The 20387-nt window shown below is 42.6% G+C and overlaps 1 protein-coding gene across 2 annotated transcripts in view; it reads left to right on the top strand.

The window, feature by feature from the left end:
- The window catches only part of LOC122809459 (sterol 26-hydroxylase, mitochondrial-like), a 564348-nt gene that overhangs the window by 429864 nt on the left and 114097 nt on the right, over positions 1-20387 (top strand). The window lies entirely within an intron of this gene.

Raw genomic sequence — 20387 nt, forward strand, 5'->3', positions numbered from 1 at the left:
TGTACATATGGTTGACAAATGCATGAGGTCCTGTGATGTGTCTCCCTTGTTATGTCTCCCAGGTGCAATGTCATGTCAGCAAAGGTTAACTTTCTCAGCAGCTCAGAAAAATATGATCATAGAAGCCAAACTACACAACCATGCCATAATGTTTGACTGGAGCCAGCAGCATCTGCAGGAGAGGACTGGCCTGTGGGATGACCTTGTCCACAGGGTAAACAATGTTGGCCTGCATGCATGTACATACGAGTAGGTCTGGCATTGTGAAATTGACCTCATACGCCATGCTTGGTAAAGGGCTGCTGCAGTGACCAAGGACCGCACAGCCACAGGCATGGGCCTGACCTTGCAGCCCCACTGGCACCCACCAGGGAGCTCCATAAGTACCTTGGGACACCCACCCAGTACAACATCAGAGTACAGACTGCCCACATAGAGGTGATTGGCACCCAGACAATGGACGAGGAATGTACAGGTAATGCCACAGTGTAGATTACTAGACTAGTGTAGCAGACATCCTTGTAATTGTAGAGTATCTATGTGCATGTGTCAGGTCAGATTGCAGTTGTGGATGGGGATTTCTAATGCACAGATGTGCACATCTATGGTGAAGGTCGCAAATGGTGTAGTATTGGGGGTTGTACTGTACACGTGCAGACATGCTGCATCCATCTTGTACCATTACCACTTGGGAGTCTGCTGACCATACCCCCGTCACACAACTACCTAGGTCCCTCTTTGCTGCATGTATGATGGCAGCCTGTAGCTTTTGAGATGCAATTGTACTGTTGTGGTTTGCCAATATCCACATCCCGCCCCCACCCCCTGCACAAAAGACCACAGTGAAGAACTTCTCAAAAGCCAACTTCACACTTCTTAAGACTGAAGTGGTATCCTTCAAGGTCCCTGGGCCAGTGGAAACCACAACCCACACTGCTGAATCCTTTGCAAATGCCTTCTACGGGCACCTTCAAGAATGCATGGATCATGCAATCCCAAGTAAATCCAAGACCCATTCCCCCAAAGGCAGGCGCCCGGTCTGGTGGACCCCAGCCATAAACAAACTTTACAACAGAAGGAGGAAGCTACTACATGACAGAGCAAAATCCCTAAATGGGAAGGCATCTCTGATCAGTACTAGCAAAAAACTATGATCACTCATAAAATCATCCAAGGCCAACTTTGAGAGAAAAATCGCAAAAGACACAAAAGACAATCACAAGGCCTTCTTTAGCTATGTTAGAAACCTGGGTGGAAACTCCCAGATATGCTCAGAGTTAGTCCAAAATGACAATAAATACACTGAACCCACTGACATTGCCAACATTCTGGCAGACAGGTTCAGTGCAAATTTCTCCCCCAAAAGTAGAAATAAATATCCCAGCAGAGTGTAGCCTCCCTAACATCTCAGATGCCCAAGTGAGAGCCGCCCTCTCTAAAGCTAAAAACACAGCATCAATGGGACTGGACAGTGTCCCGGGCTATGTGCTACATGAACTCCAAGAGGAACTAAACCCAAACATAAGGCTGCTGTTTAATCTTAGCCTTATTACAGGATACGTACCCAAAGAGTGGCGTACGGCAACAGTGGTCCCACTTCACAAAGGCGGTGCTTCTACGGACCCTGGAAATTACCGCCCCATAAGCTTGATGAGCCTGGTCTGCAAAGCTATGGAGAGGATCATTATGGAACTCATAAACAAAGACATTGGGGACCTACAGACTTTGGATCCTACCCAATTTGGCTTTGTCAAGGGCAGATCCTGCCTTTTGAACTTGGTCAACTTTTTTGAAACCGTCACTAAGGCCATTGATGAAGGTAAGGCAATTCACACAGCCTACCTTGACCTTGCAAAAGCCTTTGACACAATACCACACTCGGGCATCATAGACAAACTCACCAGCTTAAATGTAAACCAATATGTTATGAGATGGGTTGCAAACTGGCTCAAGGACAGAACCCACAGGGTCAGAGTTGCTGGAGCTATGTCAGACTCTAAGCCAGTCACAAGCGGTGTCCCACAGGGCTCAGTCCTGGGACCCCTCTTGTTCGGCATTTATTTTTCCAAGGTACAGCAAAAATAGGAGGATTGTGGCTGACAAAGTTCGCAGATGACTGCAAACTAGGCGCCATTATTGATACTCCAGCGGACACAAACATCCTTCAGAGAGGACTCATAGAAATGGATAATTGGTGCCAGAACCATGGCCTTAAGCTTAACGCCAAAAAATGTATAGTCATACCCTTTGGGAAAAACAAGGTACCCACAAATTACCACATAGGTGGCAATCCATTAAGTACAGAAGAGGTAATCAGGGACCTAGGGACCCAGGTTGACAGTAACCTCTCATTTGACACTCACATTGCCAAAGTGGTTAGGAAGACCTTCTATATTGCCCACCTTATCATGACGGGTTTCACATCTAGATCAAGAGAGGTCATTGTGCCCCTGTACTCATCTCTTATTAGGCCAATGATTGAGTACAATGCCCCATTTGGGATGTATCTTACCCGACACCTGCAGCAGTTGAAAGACCCCAAAAGTTCCTCACCAAGAGGATAAAGGGTCTTAAACATATGTCATATGCTCCCGACTGAAAAACTCCAGCTCTATTCAGTCGCATACCGCCTACTCAGAGGTGACCCAGTGTGCCTAACAGGGCCATGTCCAATCCGGAATTAATGGACATGCTCCACCTCAAAAAATCCAAATCCATCAGAGCCACGAGAGCAAGAGACTTAAACCTCAACACAGAAATAAATATGACGTGCTGGAGGGACAGATTCATAACCCAGAGGCTCCCTACACTCTAGAACAGAATCCCAATCCATGTTAGGCAGAGCCCCTCACTAACTCTATTCAAGAGAAGTCTTGACGAGTGGATGGGAGATCGTAGGTTTACCCCAGGGGTCATCTCTGTGTCACTACTAGACAGAGGCACAGTAAACTAAACCCTAAATGGGCGTAGTATTCTCATCCTAAGGGGTGGTGAAAGCTACACACACTCTGGCTAGGCTTATAAATGCCCTAGGGTAGATAGCCTAGTATGAACCTATGAACCTGAAAAACCTATAATATCCCAGGCATGTGAAGGCCATGTAGTGTACCATGCACACAATTGTCACTCATAGCCATATTGCTTTATGTGAATGTTCACCTGTTTTGAGGGCAACTGCATTGTATCACAGTGGTCACCACAGGGACCTCTCTGATGAGAATGTATCATCCCTGCAGCATAACACATGGCCTGTCAGTGCAAGATGTCTGGACAGAGAGCAACACAATGGGTAAACAAATGGCCTAAGGTAGGGACATGTGTGAAACATTACTGTCATATAGTGGATATAAACAGTGTACATATCCCTGTTAAAATGCCAGGTGTTTGTCATGTCTATACAAATTGAGACCACGATATGTCAGTACTCATCTTTTCCAAACTGTAATATGACCTATGACAGGAACAATTCCCTGTACAAACAGTCGATCTGTTGGCCACCAAGTTATTACTTCTAATACCCTAAATAAAAAAGTATGTTCTTTGTATTTTACTATATGTTGAGCCAAAGCATTTGTATCTGCTGCTTTCTTAATCTCATACAGATGGTCATAAACACGATCAGCTAATCTCCTTTTTGTCAATCCAATGTAGAATGCAGTGCATTTTGTACAAGAAGCTAAATATACTAGATTTTTTGTTTGGCATGTAGCCAAAACGTTGAAATAAAAAGTAAAATCTAGTGTAGGATGAATAAAAAGCAAGTCAGAACAGATACAGTTACCACATGGAACGGTTCCTATATTTAAAGTTGAGTTCCTAACATCTAAAGTATGATCTTTACATAGAATCTGTTTTAAATTGGAGCAATTTTTATATAAAAAAGTAGGGTGACTACCAACTAAGTCAGTTACAAGGGCATCAGTCATTAATATATTCCAGTTCCTCCGTATAATGTTTTCTAAGCACTTTACATCACTCGTAAATTTTATAATATAGGGCATTTTCATCATACTGCTAGTTGTTTTAGATCTAAATGGTACAGATTTCTTAGATACATGTGGAATGGTTTCTAAAGGATATATAATATTTTTCTTAATGGAACTAACTAGCTCAGTGTTGTAACCTCTATTTAAAAATAGTTGTTCTAATTTATTAGCTTCTTTCTCTAGGGTTCCCTTGTCCTGACACAACCTAGTTAGTCTGATGAATTGACTCTTAACTATTCCAGGGAACATATGCCTTGGATGCATGCTACTAAACTGGAGTAGTGTATTAGTCCAAGTTGGTTTCCTAAAAATGGATGATGTAATCTTTCCTTGTTCATCAATAGTCAGAGAGACGTCCAGAAAATCTATACATTTTATGGAGGCTTCCATTGTAAATTTTAAGTAAGTGGTGGTAGTTTCTAGATAATACAAAAACTGTTTAAAGTCTTCTAGGTTACCTTGCCATATTAAAAGGACATCATCTACAAAACGCTTGTAGAATTTAATTTTTTCAAAAACAGGACTACTAAATAGATGTTCCTTTTCCCAATTCAAGACCACTAAATTAGCATACGTATTTGCACATGGGGTGCCCATAGCCACTCCCCATGTTTGCAAATACGTAATGCCATCAAACATAAAGAGGTTATTATTAAGCACTAAGTCTAGTGGCTGGCAAATCAAGATTATTTTCTCTGTAGAGAAGTCAGTATCTCTGACTAAAAGCTCTCTAATGGCTTCCAAACCCAACTCATTGGGAATGGACGTAAAAAGATTTTTTACGTCAAGAGTTATTAATACATACTCTTCATTCCCAGCATTGAGGGTCACATCTTTAAGACTATGCAACAGATGATAAGTGTCTTTTAAGATAGATGGAACTGCATCTACTATAGGTCTAAGAAATTTTTCAAGAGCAGTAGAAATTGTCGCAGTAACCCAATTACCACCTGAAACTATAGGCCTAAGGGGTATAGGTTCAACTTGTTTATGGATCTTTGGTAATCCCTTTATTGTAGGAATGGTTGGAAATTCGATGTATAAATATTTATAGAAATCAGGGGTAATTTGGCGACACATAAGTAAGTCATGTAGAGTTGCATGCACATTAGCAACTATGGAACTAGTTTCTTTCTGAGAAACTATTAAATAAGTTTCTCGATCAGACAACATATTTAGCATTAAAGAAATATAGTCCACAGTATTCATAATTATAGTTCCACCTCCCTTGTCTGCAGGTCTAAAAGTAATGTCTGAAAGTTGTTTGAATTTTTTTAATGATGTCATCTCATTAGGTGTTAGATTCACATAAGCTATTCTTTTCTTCTTAGTAGAGAACAGCTGATAAAAATCTCTCTCACAAGCTTTTAGAAAACATTCTAAATTAAACGATAAAGGAGGTGAAAAATTGCTTTTGTATTTTAAAGACAAAGAGTCAGTATGCACTAACTCATTGCTTTCTGTAGCAGTAGTATTTCTAAAAAACAGTTTCAATGCAATGCTTCTACAAAAAATACGTAGCTCACATAATACATCAGCTAGGTTATTGCATTGTGCTGGTATAAAATTAAGGCCCTTGTTAATTAAACTAATGTCAGATGAATCCATATCATGATGAGATAAGTTAACAAATAAATCAGTCACATTCTTTGTCTCCTTGTCGTTCCGTACCTCTCCTTGGATATTTTCCGTTTCCTTGGCCCTCTGCTTTGCGAGCGTCCTCTTCCTTGAAATTGTGGTTTTATTGGGTACGGTAAAAAACGGCTTGCTTCTTGGGCAGTTTTTGGTTTCGCACCTAATAGGTTGTCATTATGTGTGCTGACAAACGCTAGCTGGTTAGGAGGTGGTGTGGCAGAGGATGCCGTTAGTCTCGGAAATTCAGTTTCAACAGAATTAACAACATTGGTCCCAGCTGTAGACGGAAAAGGCATAACAGAATTTCCAACAGACAAAGTAGTAGCATCATGATGAATAACATCATCTATTGTGCGTATAGGAGATACTGGTTTTTGTTCACGGGCTTGTGTAGTATTATGCCTTGGCCAAATGAAAATTTGGCGGTTTGGCATCGTTGTAGTCCCTCTGTAACTTTTTAAGTTTGATTTGTTTCAATTTCTCACTGAAGGAACTTACTTGTGAGAAAACAGTTTGTAGTCTATTTCTTGCATAGTCTGATTTATACTTATCACATAAACTTTTATGAATTAAGTCTATTTCATTACGTAACTTAGTTTCTAGTGGTAAAAAATATTCATTCAAAAGTGACATATATCTGAAACCTTGTTCAATATTTAGGTCTTGCCACTTTTTTAAAAGAACCGGATGATTAGTTCCATAAGATGGCATGCAAAAGACACGCATTCCCCTAGGTACAATGCGATAATGTAAGGAGGCTTCAAGGTGCTGCCTTTGCCAGGCGTACCTTTGTAGCAGATACAGTTTATCTTCAAAATCTTTGACAGTCGAGTTAAAATCAGCAGTATTTTCTTCAGGTAAGGTGGATACTAACCCATTAGGAGACCCACCTAGTTCCAGAGCCAATAAAGGGTTCGAGACATGATGTAGCAGTCCTTCTGGTATAGATGAGTATTCCCTCGACTCCGGCCTGTAGTCAAGCTCCACAGCTGGAGAATCCATCGCGTAGAGCAGTTACCACAACAAGTAAAAGTTACAAAAAAATCAAGAGGTAACTGCAGCTTCAAGAGATCAGGAAACACAAAAAAAGCTCAAATGCTAAACACAGAAACCTGATCTCAACCACGATGTAGGTATATAACAAGCAGAATCACAGTTAATAATCCAAAAAGTAGATCAGTAGACGTAGTAATTGTATAAAAAGTCTTCTTTAATCTAAAACACAGTGGGTAAAGGTAAGCGCTTTCGCGTGGTCACAGCCACGCTTCCTCAGACAATGAATAACCCCACATACATAGTTTAAATAATATAGTAATTAAAAACCAACCCCATTTAATTAGCTGCATCAATCAGTAATTAAAGAAACACTGTTAACAAACAGACAAAAAGTTCTCACTTCAAAAAGTTCTTTTAAGACTGACTAATGTAAAGTCCGCAAACAGTTCATCGCATAATGTCTAAACCATATTGTGCTCACAAAACAGAACAGAACGTTCAGAAATCACACGTTATATAAAAAACTGTATTTTCACGCACTTATAGGTTTGAAAGATTTCTGCAGCGGAAAGATCTCCGACTGCAAGCCTACAAAAACATGAATGTTCATTTAAAACCATTGAGCACGGAACATTAATGCATAAAATGTAAAAGGATTTTTTCTTTTAAAATAAAACCAAAAATATAGTGCTGTTATGAAGGGTGCATCTATTTCTAGATTGCCTGATATTTAAGAATTATAAATATATATGATGACATCAGTTACTTTAATTTCAGTTTCAATAAGAAACTCAGTTAGACCGTAACAGCTTAATTTATTCACTACCGAATTAACGGTAATGCATTCCGATGTGAAATCTAACTACTGATAATCAGCATAGACTTATTAGGGCCTTGAAATGTAAATATATTCAGTTATAATAGGTAACTTTAATATACAAAAGTTACATATAAAATTTACATATAAGATAAAGTAACTAAGCTAACTAATCGCTACAAATTTAACTATAGTCTTACAAAATGTATATATATGTAACAAATACTTTAAAGTACATATATATATATATATATATATATATATATATATATATATATATATATATATATACAGGAATTATAATATATATATATATATATATAAATATCTCAGCATCCGTACTTAAAATATCAATAGCTTATGTTACAAAGAATATCATTTCAGAGAATAGGCTGTCATATTTAAAACGTAAACCTAACAGCACTATTTTCTAAACATTATTATATAAAAATATATATAAACAAATATATGATATGAGGACTGGCCTGTGGGATGACCTTGTCCACAGGGTAAACAATGTTGGCCTGCAAGCATGTACATACGAGTAGGTCTGGCATTGTGAAATTGACCTCATACGCCATGCTTGGTAAAGGGCTGCTGCAGTGACCAAGGACCGCACAGCCACAGGCATGGGCCTGACCTTGCAGCCCCACTGGCACCCACCAGGGAGCTCCATAGATACCTTGGGACACCCACCCAGTACAACATCAGAGTACAGACCGCCCACATAGAGGTGATTGGCACCCAGACAATGGATGAGGAATGTACAGGTAATGCCACAGTGTAGATTACTAGACTAGTGTAGCAGACATCCTTGTAATTGTAGAGTATCTATGTGCATGTGTCAGGTCAGATTGCAGTTGTGGACGGGGATTTCTAATTCACAGATGTGCACATCTATGGTGAAGGTCATCAAATGGTGTAGTATTGGGGGTTGTACTGTACACGTGCAGACATGCTGCATCCATCTTGTACCATTACCACTTGGGAGTCTGCTGACCATACCCCCCTCACACAACTACCTAGGTCCCTCCTTGCTGCATGTAGGATGGCAGCCTGCAGCTTTTGAGATGCAGTTGTACTGTTGTGGTTTGACAATATCCCAGGCATGTGAAGGCCATGTAGTGTACCATGCACACAATTGTCACTCATAGCCATATTGCTTTATGTGAATGTTCACCTGTTTTGAGACCAACTGCATTGTATCACAGTGGTCACCGCAGGGACCTCTCTGATGAGAATGTATCCATCTCTGTAGCATAACACATGGCATGTCAGTGCAAGATGTCTGGACAGAGAGCAACACAATGGGTAAACAAACGGCCTAAGGTAGAGACATGTGTGAAACATTACTGTCATATAGTGGATATAAACAGTGTACATACCCCTGTTAAAATGCCAGGTGTTTGTGATGTCTATACAAATTGAGACCACGATATGTCAGTACTCATCTTTTCCAAACTGTAATATGACCTATGACGGGAACAATTCCCTGTACAAACAGTCGATCTGTTGGCCACCAAATATGGAATATACAAACTCCACAATACGCTGGATGCATATGTGTGCACACCCTTCAAATAATATGTCATTGCAGCAGCTTGTGATTTATTGACAGCATACAGTCTGCTTGGATACACCCCAGCCATCAAGTAAAGGCACTCTGACTAACACCAAATAACAGTCTGCTGTCCAAGTGGGATAATCATGACATATGCTCAGTTGCCTGCAACAGCAACAGCCATGACTTGCAGACAGCTTACAAAGCAGCAAAGGGATCTCATATTTGAAAGCTATCAGTCAAGAGTAGGGTACAACAACATTACCACAGCAGTGCATACACCATGGAACACAGTGGAGACAGTTGTCAAAAGGTGGAATGAATATGGGACAATAGTGCTATTGACAAGAACCTGATGTCCCTCCAAAAATGATGACAACACATGTCAAGACCTGGCCAGGGAGATTGCCAGGGGACATGCAGCAACACCGAGGGAGTTGCAGAAACGTCTTTCTAGTACTGGTGTTCTGTACTACCTGTGAGAACACTCTCACATATTCTGCATACATCCGGCCTATGGGGTAGGGTCAGAAGATGGAAGCATTTCCACACACCAAAAGCAGCCAGGGGTGGATACATATTGCAATACAGCACATCATGTCTCCCAAAGGCAGATGTGAAAATGTGTTATGGTGTAATGAGCCTAGGGATCGACCTCACAGCCACAATACCAACAGGTATGTATGGTGCACAAGCAACACCTCTCATAACCTGAACACCAACATCCACATGGTGAATCACACTAGTGGCAGTGGCCTGCTGTGGGGCTGCCATTCCACAGACAGAACAGGGCCTGTAGTCACAGTGGTGGGAATTCTGAACATTTCCAAATAACACCCACTTCTGTCCAAAAGCCATCAGGCGTCTGCAAGAATGCTGAGGATGAGGAGGTGTGTCAGCCTTCAACATGACAAAGAACTGCAGCATACATCCAAAGCTACCTAAGTATGGCTCCACCTGAACACAAACATGGTTATGGATTGGACAACCAGAGCCTAGACCTACACCAGATAGAAAACCATAGTGTGACCTGATGAGGGCTGTGCACATGAGCTGCCCTCACATTCTGACAGAGTTGGATGACCTTTGCATGGAAGAGTGGCCAAATAATGCCAAGTCAGAATATGCCATGCTTATAGACACCTTCACAAGAAGAGTGAATGCTGCAGGCCACTGACAAGGTGCTTCAACAAGTTATCATTTTAAGAGTGTGCACACATATGCAGTCAACATATTGTACATATTGCAGTCATCATATGTTACATGTAACATGTGTTTGTTTATAGATTGGCTTGCACAGGTCACATGTCACATGGAAGGTGGGTGACATATTTAAATGCATTATTGTGGTCTCATTGTCTATATTACAAGAACATGACATGTTCACAGGGTTGTGTACACTTATCATATACACTGTATGCTTTCAAGGCTGGTGGTGTAACAGGGATTGTGTGACCATACATTCACTGCTCATTTGCAGATCTGACACAGGGGTCACAGGGAAACACAGGGGTTATAAGAAATAGTGCAGACATATGAGCCAGACCTCTACACATCCTGTGAGGATATGTACAGTTGTGAGGTATGTTCTGTAGTACTTGACACTGTGCTATACAGGTGAACAGCAATGATGTGTACATGGCTGCAGTCTGTGCTGGGGAACGGCCATCTCATACTAACACTAATCACGTATCCCAGAGCTCTATATTGTCAATTACGTGTTGTACAACTGGCTGGAATGCATGATGTTGAGAGCCATGTGTCATGCATGTCACCATGTGGGTAATGTATGGTCTGTGTAACAGATTTGTGCCACCTTACCTGGAAGTGTGTATGTGTGTTTGTGTGTGTGTGTGTGTGTGTGTGTGTGTGTGTGTGTGTGTGTGTGTGTGTGTGTGTGTGTGTGTGTGTGTGTGTATGTGTATGTGTGTGTGTGTGTGTGTGTGTGTATATATACCAGACAACATCAAAGTACAGGTATTAATGTACATATGTTGTCTTCCTCTCACAGGTGGCGATGGGGTCTGGGTTCCCTCCTGTTGAATCAATGTCAGTATCTCTGCAGCCTCTGACAATGATGATAGGAATACTGAGGTACAGGTGGGGTTGTCAGGGGCTGAATCTGTGCCATGAGTTGGCATCCCACTCTTGTGCACACCATCACTGCACACAGTGCCAATGCCCACACATACCCAGTCACCAGTGGCCACAGATGATGGACAGTTGGCAGGTGGTGGCATTGAACAGGCTAGTGTGGTGTCTATGGCAGGTGTGAGTGTAGATACTGTCCATAGCCAGAGTGCAGGTAAGGTCCCACACAGGTGGATGTGCAGGGGTGCTTGCAGGAGGAATGCTCCTTGTCAGGCCACTGCTGCAAGTGCCATAGAAGGAGTCATCAGACGCATGTTCCAGGCTGTCATGGATGGACGGGCACATAGTGAACACCGCAACACACAAATACTCAGGGTGGTGGATGCAACTCACCCTGATGTACGTGGTGACATACATGACCTAGTTGGGTCCACACATCAAAATACTGAGGTGTGGATCCCACCACAAACTAATCACCTTGGGAATCCATATCCCCCCCCCCCCCTGAAAAGGTAACCAGCATGACAGACTTCTCCAAAGCTAACCTTGGGCTCCTTAAAACAGAGATGGCTAAGTTCATGGCACCCATGCAAATGGAGAATACTTGCATGACCACCAGATCGTACACCAATGCACTGTAAGAACACATACACATATGTATGGATCTAGCCATAACCAATAGAACCAAGACACTGTCCTCCAAAACAGGAAACCAATGTGGTGGTCCCCTGCCATACACAAACTTGACAATGTAACAAATAAACTGATGTGAATAAGGTAAGTCCCAAGACTGGAGCAACTCCCTTATCAGCCTCAACAAAAGGTTGAGATCACTCATCAAATCCCCTAAAGCTAGCTATGAAAACAGAATTGCAACGGATAGGAAAGACAAACACAAGGCCTTCAATAGTTATGTGAATAATCTCCATGCCAATACCCAGATGTGCTCTGAGCTACTGCACAATGGTACCTCCTATACCGAGCCAACAGATATTGCCAATATACTGTCTGACAGATTCAGTGCCAACCTGACCCCTCTCACCCCCCAAAGGACTAATCTCAATACCAGTAGATTGCCAGACACCCAGTATTACTGCTGCACATGTTAAAATAGCACTGTCCAAGGCCAGGAATAGATCTTCTATAGAACCTGAGAATATCCCTGGCTGTATTTGTACATGAACTACAGAGTGACCTGGCACCACACCTGTGTGCCCTGTTCAATCACAACCTCACCTCAGGCGTTGTCCCTACCAAATGGCACACTGCTACAGTCATCCCTGTCCACAAAGTAAGAGCGACTACAGATCCTGGGAACTATCACTCCATTAGCCTGACAAGTCTGATATGCAAAGCTATTGAACACATCATCATGGACCTACTAAACAAGGATATAGGGGATCTCCAAAGTCTGGATCTCACACAGTTTGGTTTTGTGGAGGGCAGATCATGCCTGCTCAATCTGGTCAACTTCTCTGAGTCAGTCACCAGAGCTGTGGATGATGTCAAGGTGGTCATACAGCCTACCTTGATCTGGCCAAGGCCTTTGATACCATTCCCCACTCTGGCATCATAGAAAACCCATTAAGGTAGGCATCAACCCCTATATCACTAGGTGAGTTGCATGCTGGCTCACAGATAGACCCACAGTGTGAAAGTAGCTGACTCCAAGTCAGACTGACGACCAGTCATGAGTGGGGTCCCACAGTGTTCGATCCCGGGTCCTCCCCTGCTTGGTATCTACTTCTCTGAAGTGCAGGCCATCACAAGGGTACTCTGGTTGACAAAGTTTGCAGACGATTGCATGTTGGGAGCTATTTTTAACTACTCAAGTGATGTTGACATCCAGCAGAAAGGCCTCACTGAGACCAACTTATGCTGTCAGAAGCATGGCCTGAAGCTCAATGGCCAAATATGTGTCAGCATCCCCTTTGGGAACATCTCAGTTCCCATACATCACCACATTGATGGTAGTCCACTGAACAAAGAAGGCATTATAAGACATCTGTGAACACAGGTTGACAACAGCCTCACTTTTGACCACCACATTGCCACTGTGGGCAGACAGCCCTTCTATGTGGCACATCTGATTACTAAGGGTTTTGCATCCAGAAAGTAGGGGATCATTGTCTCCCCCTACTCTTCCCTCAATCCGCCAATCATCGGGTACAATGCCCCATTTGGCATGTACCTCAATGGACACCTGCAACAACTGCAGAGGTCGCAAACGTACCTCATGAAGATGATCCTAGGCCTGAAACAGTTGTCCTATATGGGCAGACTCAAAACACTCCAACTATTCTCTGTCTCATATTGCCTACTTAGAGGCAATTTCTGCTTGCCCTACAAAGCCATGTCTGCCACGGCTCTTTTAGAAATGCTTCATCCAAGGATATCCCAATCCCTCAGCACCACATGCTCCAGAGACCTTAACCTCATTACCACAATCAACAGAACATGCCGGAGAGATGGGTTCATAACCCAGAGACTGCCCATGCTATGGACTAGACGTCCCATACAAGTCAAACAGAGCACCACACTGGCCGTCTTCAAGAGACATCTTGCTGAATGGATGGGAAGTATAGAATTCACCCCAGGGATCACTGCAGCGGCTCTACTCCACAGAGGCAGTGGGAAATAATGTCAGGTGGCACACTGCAAGGGTAATCCTCTGGCTAGTTTTGTAAAGGCTCCAGGGTCATTAACATAGTACACACCTATGAACCTAAACATCTGGATATTGACAGAGGACTGAAATAGCCTGCACAATAGTTTAACATGCAGCATGTGAGGTGGATGCCATTACCACGCTATATCAGTTAATGCCATCAGGAGATAGTAAACAGGCATGGATGGTTGTTGTATCTTTCGGCTTTTCTCGGTTAGGGGTCGCCCCAGCAGAACTCCGGTCCACTAATGACTGGTAGTTGATTTTTACATGCCGAGTTACCAGCCCTGATGCACAACCTTCAACAAAGGTACACCCATTCACGCATGTCTCCACGCAGAAGACGCTCTAGCTGAGAATCGAACTGGACAGCGTCTTACTGTGAGGCAACAACGCTGGATGGTGCACCAATCAAAATGCTATCAGCCAAACAGGTGGTACACTGCCAGGGTAATCCTCTGGCTAGGCCTGTAAAGGCTCCAGGTTCATTAGCCTAGTACACACCTATGAACCTATGAACCTCAACATCTGGATATCCCATAGACATCTGTACAGAGGACTGGAATGGCCTGCACAGTGGTTTAACATGCTGCATGTGAAGCAGATGCCATTGCCATGCTATATAAGGTAATGCCATCGGGAGGTGGTAAACAAGCATGGATGGTACACCAATCAAAATGCTATCAGTCAAACAGGATATGCTCATTAGCCAAAGGGCACACACACACACACACACACACACACACACACACACACACACACACACACACACACACACACACACACACACACACACACACACACACACACACAGCTGCCAGTACTGAGAATAGAACCCCTATCTGTTTAGTTATTTCTATTACAATGTTACATAGTTATCAGACATGCCACAGAGCTTACATGAGTTATCCTCATCCCAAGTAACTTTAAGATGAATGACATCAGCAGGCCTAGTACAGTAGGGTGATGGGACAAATTACAGGGTGGTACACAAATCAGAATGGTATAACCCACACAGTACATGATTCACACACACACACACACACACACACACACACACACACACACACACACACACACACACACACACACACACACACACACACACCAGTATTGGGATTAGAGCTCCTGCCTATCTTGTTATGTCTTCTGTAGTGTTTTGCAGTTACTGCATGCAGTACAAAGCTTACTGAACATTCACATGGCCAAAGCTGCTGATAACTGCACAGCTGAGGTAAAGTATTACAGATGGCAGTAAAGTCTGCCTTCCGTTCCACCCTTACATCATGCTAGTTCTTTCTCTCTTGCACTACAAATGGCATTATGGCTTGGCACTTCACCAGGTTAATGTATCAATAAGTGTGGCACAGATGGGAGCCATCAGCAGTACTCATTCATCACAGAAGTATCCCCAGTACTTACTAGTTATGTCCACCCCTCCCGGCATGATTTAAGGGCAGTTTTGTGTGCTGTCACCCATTACCCATGTGCACTTGTCCATTCTGAGGCACTGTTGCAACTACCTCATGTATACAGACAACCATCCCCTCTAAACTCCAAACACTGAAACCTGTGGGAGTTACCCGTATATCACCCAATGTGGACATATGCACTCTCCAGCAAAGACTGGACTAGCAGGTCAAGAGGATAAGCCATGGCATACAGTGAAAAGCCACCCACCTTCACAGAAGCACTCAATGGACATTTACCCAAACAGCACAGACCAGCAAGACAGATACCCACGCAGACACCATGACATGGCACATGCCAAGGGACGCATATTTAACCTACACTGTGTGCCCCTCGACCTAAGCTCCTAAGGCTAACCACCTTGCACAAGACAGTGCTCATGGGTAACTGACTACTGAGGCACACACATATCCCACTCACTAAGTTGAATATGGAGCAGGTATCAGCCAAACATCCATCACATGCCATCATCCAACATATGACACAGCCAGTCATGGCACTCCACAACAACTATGAGTATCACTCTGTATCCATGTGGGTGTGAATGACCTGGGGCACACCTCCCTGGACTACATGACAGGAGACATGGTTGAACTCTCTGATTATGTGGTCCAGGCAGGTGTGACAGTAGCCCTGAGCAGTATACCGCCATCACCCAGAATGATGCTGCAATACTATCAACAGATGATTGACTGCAACATTGGCTTATGTGTTTTGTGTCATTCTCAGGGGATCCTGTATCTCTCTGCTTGGGATGACATGATTGACAGAACTCAATAACTTGCCAAAGATGTCCTACATCTTTCAGCGCTGGGTTTCCAGGTACTGGCTAAGTGTCTTGCCACCCTTATAATGCCTTATTAGGCAGTGTTCCTAATATAATAACATGTCTGCTGTAATGGAGAGATGGTTCACAGCAGCAGAGAGCAGCCCTGCAGTACCAGGCTATAACACATTCCACAGCTGTCAGCCCCCAAACATGGACCACACCACACCTCCACAGGTGGTGCCTCCATATTCATTATGTATAGGAAGACCACCGTACTAGTGTCCTCGCATAATGTTTTGGTGATACTTCTGGTACAACTGCCTTGGGGTAATAGTGCAATCCAGACTATAGCCTGCTATGGGTCCACATCTATGTCCCTAGACTGTCAATGCACATCCCTCAACACCCTGCCATCTATGATGGTCCAACACAACACTGACATATTATGAGACTTCAACTACCCCTCCATCACCTGGGGAAAGTAGCCAAGCTCCAGTACAGTGGCCCAACACTTCCTGGGAATCATAATTTTCAATGCCCTGGACTGGCTTATACTGACCACCAGTAGAGGATGCAACAGCCTTGACCTGTGTTGACTACTTAAATATTTCTATTGTGGGTGGCCAGTGATGTGCACTGCTTTACATGTATGTGATTTATATTCCATAACACAGACAGTGTCTCGGTTGTGCACCTGTCCCATGCATGTCCTTTGAAGTGTGGAAGTGTGCTTGAAGTCTCTGGGCCATGTTGTGTGGATAGATTGGTATTTTCAGATGTACCATTCTTGACCTCGTTTGGTGTGACATGGCTGTGTAACTGAGGTAGTGTTTGCACCTATGTAGACGGTATGATACAGAGATACATTGGTGTTAATGGAGTCTGTCCATACAGGAAATGTGTATAAGGCATAGCATTCTCTTTGTGTGGTATGTTTGCAGACTCTACAGTTGTTGCAGGTGTCCAGTGAGCTACATGGCAGTAGGGCCACTATACACATTGACTGGGCTACTGAGGGGACGGTACAGAGTAACCATGCCCTTTTACTTGCTGGATAACACACAGTCAGGAGATATGACACATCAAAGTACTTTCTGATGTCAGTGGTACTGTTGTGGTCAACAGACAGCTGACTGTCAGCCTGTGTTCCCATTCTGTTGTTACAACGTCACTGTTCAGTGGACTACCACCATTGTATTACTTTATGTGAGCCATGGTGTTCCCAGAGGTAATGGCGTCACATCTCTTGGCATTTGGGTAATGTCCAGGGTTCTGACAACAGTCATAAGTGTCAGAATGGACTTTGTGCATGATGTCAACATCACATGGATTGGGAATGTTATCACCCACCTCACTGTTGTATGTAAACATTTTCAGCCAGGGTGTCTTTGTGTTCTCCTGCACCTCAGAAGTGTAGATCTCAAACATGAGAGGACATGTGTCCATACCCTGTGTGACACCAGTCATGTGTGGTCATCGGTTTGACATGGAGTCTACTGCAATCACACCGTGGGTACTATCTGTAAGGCAGTTTGTAGGAGAACTGCTGATATAGTGATTGATGCCTAGCCAAGTGTGTTTGTGTATGATTCCTGGGTAGAGAGGGTTCTCTGAATATTAGAAGGGTTACCTATATTGCTAATTCCATACTGTCACATAGTCATTGCACATGGCACTACACATTTAGGGCTCTAGATTGTCTACACCAACCTCTACAGTGTTTGACAACTGTTGGCCTTGTAAGGTGGACATTGGGACATGTACCAGATCATTAATATAATAATTTAGCAAACCCCACCTCCCAATGTCTCCTGTTATTACACAGTCACACCAACACCCACCCAGGATATTGATGACAGACAGACACACTTTTGCCAATACTGAGTTTTGAACCCCTACCTATGTATTGCTATTACAGTGTTACGTATTTATCGCACACGCCATGGAACTTATATGTAGACCAGTCTCCAAACATAACTCTAAGGTGAGTTAGATCAGCAGCCGTTGTAAAGTACTACCCTTTGAAATGTAATGGCTGTGTATGGACACAAAATGCTTCAACCTACAGATATACACACATCCTCACATAAGCAGGCACACTTTTACAATTGCCAGAACTGAAATACTCCTACCTAGGTAGTCTTTCACACTACAGTATCACAGAGTTATCGCGAGCACCATGAAGCTTATATGTTATAGAGCTGTCCAAGGTTATCTTTGAATGTGAGTGACATCAGCAGCAGTGCTAAAAGAGGGGTAAGGGAAGAGTAGTGAGTGTGAATGGCCTCAAAATCATGTCTATATAAATACACACACACTCTCTCACACAAACACACACATTTTCACAGTTGCCAAGACCAGGATTAGAACTCCTACCAAACTAGTTTGTTACACTATAGTATTACACAGTTATCATGAGCACCACAGAGCTTATATGCTGGTGAGCTGTCTAAAGGTATCTTTGCAGGTGAGTGATATCAGCAGCAGTGCTAAAAGAGGGGTAGGGGAAGTGTAGTGAGTGTGAATGGCCTCAAAATCATGTCTGTACAAACACACACATTTTCACAGTTGCCAAGACCAGGATTAAAACTCCTACCTAACTACACTATAGCATTACGCAGTTATTGCAAGTTCCATTGAGCTTATATGTTGGTGAGCTGTCCAAAGGTATCTTTTTTGGTGAGTGATATCAGCAGCAGTGCTAAAGGAGGAATAGGGAAGTGTAGTGAGTGTGAATGGTCTCAGAATCATGTCTATACAAAGACACACACACACTGTCTTACACAAACACATTTTCACAGTTGCCAAGACCAGGATTAGAACTCTTACTTAACTAGTTTGCTACACTACAGTATTATGCAGATATTACAAGTGCCATGGAGCTTATGTGTTGATAAGCTGTCCAAAGGTATCTTTGAAGGTGAATGACATCAGCAGCAGTGCTAAAGGAGGGATAAGGGGAGTGTGGTGAGTGTGAATGACCTCAAATTCATTCATCTAGAAATATACACAATCACACACAACTTTACATTTGACAGGACTGAGATTCCAAATGCTACATGAATACTTATTTGTACTATAGTGTTACACAGTTATCACAAGCACCACTGAAACTATAGGGCTGAGGGCTGACAAAAGGAATTTCTACAGTGAATGACATCAGCACATCATGTGATTTAGGCCAATGGAATGTGTACTGGGTGGGACAGGCCTCATAATGGTATTCTCTCTGTCTCTCTCTTCCCCACGTCTCTGTGTGTGTATGTTTGACATATGATATTATGTTGGCCTTAGATATGTGTGAGTATTCCTATCCAATGTGTGTGTGTGTGTGTGTGTGTGTGTGTGTGTGTGTGTGTGTGTGTGTGTGTGTGTGAAGTATCAATGGTGTACAATTTGGTGTGTGTGCACAGACATCTGCGAATAACAAATATCTGTAGTCCACTGTGTTGTCAGACATGGGCTTCATTATTTTTCTAAGTGTAGTAGCATGCCCTGTATGATTTCTATATTGTGTGTGAATCCATTCCAGGGATTGTGGTACTCCAGTCCAGGGTTCTGTGTGCTACAGCTACAACTAGCAACCTGTTTCTTTGGGGTATCTGTAGATAGGTTGCCAATATGGAGACACAATGGGTGTAACATACAGGAGGTACTGTAACTATTGCTGTCTGTGCTGCTTGTGTAACATGGTTGGTTGTAGCATAGATTGTCTGACATATTTTACACTGTAATGTATCATGTCGTCAACTGCTGACAGATATCATTTTTTGCTAACAGTTATTTTCAAGGGAAATACAAGATGAATAAAGCTGAGACCATTATTATACATTTCCAGTTTCAGTAGGGAGAGGGAGAAACACAAATTTTAACAACAAAAAAGTAAAAAAATAACAAAAAATGGACAAATCATCATAAGAAAAAAGAGAAAAAATAAAAAAAAAAACAAAAAAAAAAAACATATAGTACCCAAAACAGATATACACATGAAGAGAATCACATTTCTACAGAGAGCAAAATTGATTTATAATTATCAAAGGGAGAAAAGGAGAAAGAGAAGAGAGAAAACACTATAGGAAGAGAGTTAAGAAAAGAGAAGGAAATGTTAAAAAAAAAAAAAAAAAAGAGAGAGAGAGGAGATTAGAAAAAAGAAAAAAAAAAAACTCTAAAAGGAGATAGAAAAAAGGACTCAACAGAAAGAGAGAGAGAAAAAGTAGTAGTAGGAAGGCAAGAGTACATATTCTGACGCATAGACTACACATTCTAGCACACTCCTGCCATTGTGGAGGGCTACAGTCAATAGACTGCTGGTTCTGTGTAAATGCTCCAGCACCTTGGTAGTATGCTGGTTGGGGATCCTCTTCTTGTGTTTTTCTCAACTTAACGGAATGGCC

This window comes from Protopterus annectens, chromosome 8.part0, assembly GCF_019279795.1.
Source record: "Protopterus annectens isolate FY-2018-M chromosome 8.part0, PAN1.0, whole genome shotgun sequence".
NCBI lineage: Eukaryota > Metazoa > Chordata > Ceratodontiformes > Protopteridae > Protopterus > Protopterus annectens.